The sequence below is a fragment of the Lycium barbarum genome, unplaced genomic scaffold, assembly GCF_019175385.1.
Source record: "Lycium barbarum isolate Lr01 unplaced genomic scaffold, ASM1917538v2 unchr_scaffold_120, whole genome shotgun sequence".
Taxonomy (NCBI): domain Eukaryota; kingdom Viridiplantae; phylum Streptophyta; class Magnoliopsida; order Solanales; family Solanaceae; genus Lycium; species Lycium barbarum.
The window spans coordinates 10,568-19,324 of record NW_026843430.1 but is presented as its reverse complement, the minus strand read 5'-3'; the positions used below and the strand labels follow the sequence as shown (position 1 = coordinate 19,324).

General features: G+C 35.6%; 1 long non-coding RNA gene and 1 other non-coding gene across 2 annotated transcripts; both read left to right on the top strand.

The window, feature by feature from the left end:
* The first annotated feature begins 2,166 nt into the window (after positions 1-2,166).
* Positions 2,167-3,285, top strand: LOC132625637 (uncharacterized). The gene is made up of 2 exons (XR_009576937.1): positions 2,167-2,378; positions 2,972-3,285. It is a non-coding gene; the product is annotated as an uncharacterized LOC132625637 (long non-coding RNA).
* LOC132625638 (small nucleolar RNA R16) lies at positions 2,486-2,564 on the top strand. The gene has a single exon (XR_009576938.1). It is a non-coding gene; the product is annotated as a small nucleolar RNA R16 (small nucleolar RNA).
* Positions 3,286-8,757: the final 5,472 nt, after the last annotated feature.

The window sequence follows — 8,757 nt, the reverse complement described above, 5'->3', positions numbered from 1 at the left end:
TGGATTGTGTTTCTTCCTGTCAGTTCTTTCCACTCTTCAGTGTCTTTTTGCTTAATTTTCATTGCTCAGCCTCTCGGGACCTTGAATACCTGAAACATGATAACAACACGTAAAAACAACACAAGCTTGGTTGAAAACAAGTAAAACTTATAGTAAAAAAATCAGATGTGCCGTAATTTCACGGCACATCATGCGACTTCATTGTCAATCTCCCCGTCTCCCTGGATTACGGACATAAGATACATGAAGTTTCCTCTCTTGGGTATGACTTGTTCCTCTATCTTCACTTCTACCTCCGTCTCATGCACTACGTCACTGAATTTGCACTCCAGCTACTCCGTCTTAGTGATGCTTAACCTGAAACCTTTGGAATCTAAGGCTTCTCCAAACTTCCAGCCTATCATTAACTCCACTATGTGTCTCGTAGATCAAAACTATGTCATTTGCGAATAACATACACCATGAAACCTCCCCTTGAATATGCTCTGTTAATTCGTCCATTACTAAGGCAAATAGATTGAAAAATGTACCGAACAAGGAATGAGTAAAACCAAAGCTAATACATATATTATTTCTTCTAATACATCCTACGAAACAACCCCTAAAGAAGACCCATCAAAATTGATGACAAAAAATGGAAAAAAATAGAGCTTGATGGCAATGAAGCTAAAAGCTGGACGACTTAATGGAGTAGATGGTGTTTTCGATGTTGTTCGATCAAGCCTTTCTGATAGGATTTCTCTTCTAAAAAATGTGTTGAACATAAGAAAAAAGACCGTTCCATAGAGAAGATGGATGGATGTTTTTGGTCACTTTTTTAAATTTAAAGAATGTTCTTGGTTAATTGGAATAATATGAGGATGTAATGAAAGTTGTGGTAAACCAATAAGGGGTGTATTTAGTTAAAAACTCTTTAACCAACTGACTAGTACTCACTTTGTCAAAAAAAAAAAAAAAAAGATACATTTATATATCTAGAAATAGTTTACTTAAAATTTCTCTGTCTACTCTTATTGAAATAATTTATAACCACACACATATTTATGGTTTGTTTTAGATTACAAGTTTCAAAAGTCTTCATTTTTTTTCTTAAACTCTGTGCGTAGTCAAACTCTATCACATCAATTGGACTTCCTAAGTAAAAAAAAAAAAAAAAAAAAAAAAAAGGGAAAAGGGTCGACAATACGCCTCTACTTTCATTTATTAGTCAAATTTCTTCTCCATTACAAGTTGGGGTATTTCTGCCCCATTACGAAAGTAAACAAGAATACCCTCAATTGGATGAATCTCCAAATCAATCTCAATTCCCCAATTTCACTTAAAATTACCCGATTTCCCTTTTAACCTAGAGTATGATGAATGCTCCCGGTTGAGCTGACAAAGTAAATGATTCCAATTAGGATTGAAAAATAGGCTACTGCAGTAAAGAAATCACTGATTCTCTCATAAAGTTAAAATTCTCATTCCCACGCTGCCAAAACGCAGCAAGCAGCCAACAAAATCCGGCAAGCTCCAACGAACTCCGACAAGCTCGTCTCCAACCACACCATTCTTATATTTCACTTGCCTTGTACTGATAGAACATAAAGTGTTTAGATGGATTCCAATTATACATAATCTCATCGTAAACACGGTCCAATAAAATGTACTGCACCTATAAACTTGCAATTAAAAATTCAAATAAAAACAAGTAATATAGCACTTATGATCACCTTTACCATTGAACAGGCAATTAAGCACGTGAAAATAATCCCCTTTAACTATTCCATCCATAACCGGCAGGAGCGAAATTCAGGAAAAAGAATTATAGGAATAGATTGCAGCGGAGAACAGAAGGAAGAAAAGGTCAACTATTTTAATTAGGTGGGTCGGGTCGGGTTAAAAAAAAAATTTGGTAACTTTACGTTAAATTTGGGAATTGAGGTTGCTTTTGGAGATTCCATCCAATTGAGGGGTATTTTTTTTTTACTTTCGTCACAGCAGGCAGGGTAGAAATAACATCAACTTATAACGGGGGATAAATTTGACTAATAAATGAGAGTAGAGGCGTATTTTTGAACCTTTTCCCTAAAAATACATAGGTGTAATTGTATTTTTTGATTTGGTGTTTCCGCCCCACCCTCACAGATCGCGCAGCTAAAGATTTCGGCTGTCCCACTATAGCATTTGCTACATGAAGCAAAACCCTAGGCATTCTAAAACCCTATATAAGAATGTCCCAACCTAGCCGTTTTCCCAATATTAGTCCATGAAGGGGAAAAGGAAAGAAAGAAAGAACCTATCCCTTGATATTTCTTTTCTTCTATATGTCTATTGATTTTTAAAATAAAAAAATGTTTCGTCACTATTGTTTCGTTTTATCGTACTGCATTGAAAAGGTTAGCTACCAGCCCATTGCATTTTATTCCCTTTAGACTTGGTGTCAAATGGACCTTCCAATATCTAGTCTTTTATTTGTTTATCTAATAATTTGATGGCTCATTTATTAGGCAAATGAGGATACTACTTTGTTTACACTGAATAACCTTGGGGATTATATACTCCGCTTATTATCTGATGCCATTCACTTTACTTGTCTCTTCATACACTTGCATCTATTTGGTGTTTGTTAGATAGTTTTAGTTTGATTATATATTTCATGCCAGTCTGATTTTGGAGAACTCCTAATATGTGTTGAAAGACAAATTATCGGTTTTAGAACAAAATTGATATCAAATTTGGGCAGAGCTTGTTATTTATTTATCTCAAAGATTGATTTTTTCTATAAATCTTGGGTTAGCATCTCTCATTTGATGATTATGTTGGCAAACACTGTTAAACTAATACTTATTCTACACACTTCAACTCTCAAGTAAATCCCTTATGCCAACAATTTTATCCTTACTAATTCATACAATTTTATCTGTACTCATTCGTTTTACTGGTGTATGTGTGTGTTTTAAGAAATCTATTTTTTCATCTTATTCTTCAGGTAATAAGGTAAATCCAACATATTTTACCTAAATTTCAGGCTTGCTCTTTGATGAGAATAAGCAGACGGGCGGTCAGAACCTGATGCTGTGTTGACTGTCTGCATAACTTCCTTTAATGGAATATCTCTGAGAGCTATAGCTATTCTATGTAGTTTCTTTTCAGGCTGTCAATTTCTTATTTTCATCTGTGTATTATGATGAAGCTGTGATAGTCTTTATTTACTCCCTTCATCAATTTGCAGTGATGACTTGCTAAATTATGTCTGGACTTATGAAAGATGTTCATGATTAATTAAATTGCAAATTCTGAGCAGCTTTTAGCTCATGTTTTCTACCTATTTTTTTTTTGGCTATCTCATTGTTGCTACATAGTATTGAAATAAATACAAACTTCTAGTATCTGCCATTCAATGATTATGTAGAAGATCAGGGATGCCATTGGCTTCTTTGTGCTTTTGAACTCAACATTCAAACACCTAAGGTGGAAGGCTGGTAGGAGATACATTTTTTCTCAACTTGTGTATGGATTCTTTCTGCGGTAGCTGATAACATGTGAAGGTGTTTATTAACTTAATTGAACAAATGTTGTTGTTCGTAGCTGATTTTGATGTTAAAGTTGATAGGATTACACAGTTGGTAGTTGAATCTCAAGCATATTAACAGAGAAGCTGGTTATCAACAATCATAAATAAAATTTCAAAGCTCCTAGCGTAGGATTTTCACTAAGGGATTTAAAAATATAAATGAGTAAACAAACGAAGAGTCAAGGGGGTTCAACATCTTACTATATATATACATAAAAAATAATTTTAACCTTGTATATACAGGGTAATTTGTCACCGAAGGGTTTCAGGTGAACCCTCTAGCCACCACCTGGCTCTGCCCTTGCTAGCGTTAGCTAATACATTGACGTTTAGTGATGTTTAACTTGCATGTTGTAGTACAGTCAAGTGTCAACATGCGAATATTGCCCATTAAAATTTGAATAGACAAGAATGGCTTGCAAAAGATCTATTGTGTAATTACAAAACTGATTCACCCGAAACCGATGCCCCTAAATATCCTATGGTGTTGCTACACTCCAAGAACTCTATGAGAAGATTTTGTATTAAGTACTATGCAAGGAACTTTCCCTCAGAAGAAAGAGAGTTGTTGCAATGGGGGCAAAGGAAATGGGAGGAAGAAGAGAATACTGAATTGGGAAAAGAATAGTGAGCAATACTAATGTAGTGGCTGAATACACATATGCTGCTCTTAAACTTGTCCGATTTTTTTTTTTTTGGCAACTTACATAAACAGTTACCTTTTATAAGCTCATAACAATATATAGCTATAAGTTTACAATTTACAAACAGTAGCTACCTTTGCAATTTCGGCAGTATTTCCGTGTATTTAAATACAGCTGTAAGGTTGTTATCCGAAATACAGCTGAATACACCAAATACATGTGACATACATCTGACCAAATGCACTGAAATACAGACCGAAATGTGAGATTGCTATTCGAAATACATCAAATACATATGATGTGAATGTGGTGCCAGCCAAAACAAAAGGATTATCAGTATATAAATACAATGAAATACACAACTCCACGGAAATACAGTCGAAATTATAATTTCTCAAAAAAGGAATGTGGCCAGCGGGATTCGAAACTAGGCAGCAAGGGCAAAGCACACGCCCAATGACCACTCCAACTACAACACACCTCATGTATAGTAGCTACGAAATGTAAAATGTAGCTAAGAAATGTAAGTATTGCAAAAGGCAGTTATAATCCATAAATTGCTCTTAGAAAGTAGTTATGACATGTAAATTTTCCTTTTTATTTAGGCACTTCAATTAAATTGTCTATTAAACACTTCTCTAGCAGTTGGCAAAAGAATTAGATGCGAGAAATTTACACGCGGTAACCTGACAGAGTAGCCAATAAAACAAAAACACAAGGCTCTTTGCGCTTAATAATCCAAATAAAGTACTTCGTCTCAATTTATGTGGCACAATCATTTCAAGAGTCAAAACATTTCAATTTTGACCATAAATTCGAACATAAAATCTCTCTTTCCGCCATTTTTCTTCATTCTTATTCTTAGTTTTGTTTCTTTTATCCATGGCAGACCACCATTGCAAGATGAGCTTTTAGAAAATATCCAGCACCTTCTCTCATCTCAAGCAACAGTACAGAAATTGAAAATTGAAATACAAAAGATCAATCCACTACAAATTATATCAATAAAAATTTGAGGCTCAGACCTGTAATCCATCTTAGGTACTGGGGTTCATGGTTGACAAAAAATGGAGATTTCAGATAATGAAATCTTGAAAAATCATCTTCCACTGGAGCATCAACAACATCATGTTGGTCATTCTGAACATGATCATCATTATTTTGAAGATTTTCTTCAGGTGCAATAGTCAATAGGAACTGGATCAACATCAACTAAGCTCTCACTACTCTGAGAAACAACCTTCTCAACTTTGTCAAAATCTTCAAATTTTTGGTCTTCAAAGAACACAACATCACGGCTTCTAACAAGTTTCTTCTCAACTGGATTATAGAAACGATAGCCAAATTCGTCATGACCATAACCAATGAAGATACATTGCCTAGTTTTAACTTCCAGCTTTGACCTCTCATCCTTAGGAGCATGCACAAAAGCCTTACACCCGAAGACTCTCAGATAAGCATAAGAGACATCCTTACCAAACCAAACTCTGTCAGGGACGTCACCATCCATAGCAACGGTAGGAGATAAATTGATAGCATAAGCAGCAGTATTGAGTGCTTCTGCCTAAAATGAATTTGGCAACTTAGCATCTGAAAGCAAACATCTAACTCTCTCAACTAGAGTTCTGTTCATCCTCTCTGCTAAACCATTTAACTGAGGAGTCTTTGGAGGAGTTTTCTGATGCCGAATACCTTGATGTCTGCAATAATTTTCAAAAGGACCAATATATTCACCACCATTACCTGAGCGGATGCATTTTAGTTTCTTCCTTGTCTGTCTCTCAACCAAGGCCTGAAAAGTATTGAACACATCAAGTACTTGATCCTCGGACTTCAAAGGAAATACCCAGAGTTTTTGAGAATGATCATCAATAAAAGTCACAAAGTAAAGTGCACCACCACGAGAACTTACTTTAAAAGGACCACAAAAATCAGAATGTACCAACTCCAGCAAATCAAGCTTTCTTGAAGGCGAATGACTCTGAAAAGAAACTCTTTTCTGTTTCCCGGCTAAGCAATAAACACATCTCTTTAACTTTGCTTGTTTCACTCCACAAAGAAAAATCTTCTTAGCCAAATTATCAATCCCCTTCTCGCTCATATGACTCAGCCTTCTATGCCATAACTCTAATGAAATATTATTCTCCACAAAATTTACTGAGTCACTACAAATGGGAGCCTTGAAATAAGTACAAGTCAAATATCTTGCAACCTTGAGCCACAACCATTGAACCTCTAAGAAGCTTCCATTGGCCACCACCAACGGTTTGATCATAACCCTCATCATCAAGCTTTTCTACAGAAATTAAATTTAGACGAACATCTGGAGTATGCTTGACATTGTTAAGAACCAACCTCGAACCGTTCTTACTTTTCAAGCAAACTGTGCCAATTCCAAATACCTCAACCTCACTATCATTGCCCATTCGTAACATTCCAAAATTACGTGGAATGTAAGACGAAAATAATTCCTTCTTTGGCGTGACATGAGAAGTGGCACCTCAATCCACAAACCAGGTAGACTCATCGCAAACAAGATTGATATCATTTTTACCATAAGCAACAAGAAGATCATTTTAAGCAACAACAGTAACACGATTTTCATTATCGCCTTCTTTCTTTTGCTTTTTCTGGTCTCTCTTAAACTTGTAGCAATGTTTGTTGATGTGCCCTTTCAAGTGACAATAGTCACATGTAAGATTCTTGTACCTAGAGGATCTTGACTTGCTACTACTTTTACCTCTGTCATTTTGACCTCTAAAATTGCTTCTCCCCTTGTCTTCATAACCAAAACATCGGCGTATGAAGTTGAAGAAGACGAAGCCTGAGCTCTTCTTCTCATCTCTTCATGCAAAGCACCACTCTTAGCATATTCCATAGTTACACCATCACTGGGAGCATAATTAGTCAAAGAAACTCGAAGAGTTTCCTTAGAGTCTGGCAGAGTATTAAGAAGCTAAAGTCCCTGTATTTCTTCATCAAACTTGACACCCATTCCAGACAGCTGATCAAGGACACCTTGAAAATCATTTATATGATCAGAAATAGGACTGCCCTCTTTGTATCTAATATTCATCAATTGTTTCAGTAGGAACAACTTATTATTACCAGTCTTTGAAGCATAAAGTGTCTCGAGCTTTTCCCACAAGATTTAGCATTTGTCACATTCACAATATGATTTCGAACATTATCTTCAACCCATTGTCTAATATAGCCACAAACCTGTAAGTGCTCAAATTCCCAATCCTCATCTTCAATAGACTCGGGTTTCTTGGAAGAAAACACAGGTAAATGCAATTTCTTGACAAATAGAAGATCTTTCATCTTGTTTTTCCAAATATGGTAATTACCTCCATTTAAATAAACCATCTTGTTCATATTTGTCTCCATCATTCAAATACACAATCAACACAATCAAATACAACCACAAGCTCTGATAACACTTTGTTGGGAAGAAACAAGGTACAACCAAATTGCACGATGAGGTAACAGCGAAAGAAATGCCCAAGTCGAAACTTCCCACACTATTTGAACCAAGAAAAGACAATAAACATTAGAACAAATGGAAATTCGGGCAACAACTATACCATTAATAAAATAGCAAAGCAAGCAAAAATAAATCGAATGCAAGAGACACCAAATTTATGCGGTAAAACCCCTTCAAGGTGAAGAGGAAACATTCACGGGACCTCCGGCCCACAAAAGCTACACTAATAATCAACAAGAGTTGCAACAATGTTCTCCAAAGGGCTACAACATCAACGCCAAACATGGAGCAATAATACATAAAAGATAGTACCAAAACAAGTGAAGAAAGGAGAGAAATCATCCTAAATAATGAGCTATTGTTCTTACTCAAACACTGGAGGTACAGACTACAAAATCCATCTTCACCGTTAAAATTGAAGACCCAGATGTTGAGAACCCCCAGTTCAAATTTGAGAACGATCCAACGGTTAACGAATTGAGAACGCAATTTGAAGCGGACTGCTGTAGCAGAAAAGTTTCTAGACGAAAATCTACACTTCTCTCTCACTTTTTTCTCTGATTATGGCTGTTATGAATTCACTCTTGTGTTCTGAAAATAAGACCTAAGTTGGTCATATATATAGTGAATTTTAGGATAAAAGTGGGCTGGTCCAAATTGAATTGAGTTTTATTAATCCAAATCCACATAGGAAGGGAAAAACCCAAAAACACAACAGTTGGTGGCATAGGAGAGGGCAGATGGTTTGAGCATAGTGATGGTTTCGAAGAAAAGATCAAAAATTTGATCTTATATATTTGCTTGAATGATGAGAGACCATTATTCGGACATACTATCAACAAGAATGAGGATCCCACTAGGACCAAGAGATATTTTCAAAAATAAATAAGTTAAAAGATTTGTACAAGGAAATCAAATAAGAGATGTAGGAGTAATATCATAAATCATAAGGAAGATTAATATTATGAAGCCAGACCTGAAGGTAAATCTTTGAAATTTCCCTTTTCTTTGAGTAAATGACATACTCATAATAGGAAAAATAGAGTCACAAGCATGATAGATGTGATACA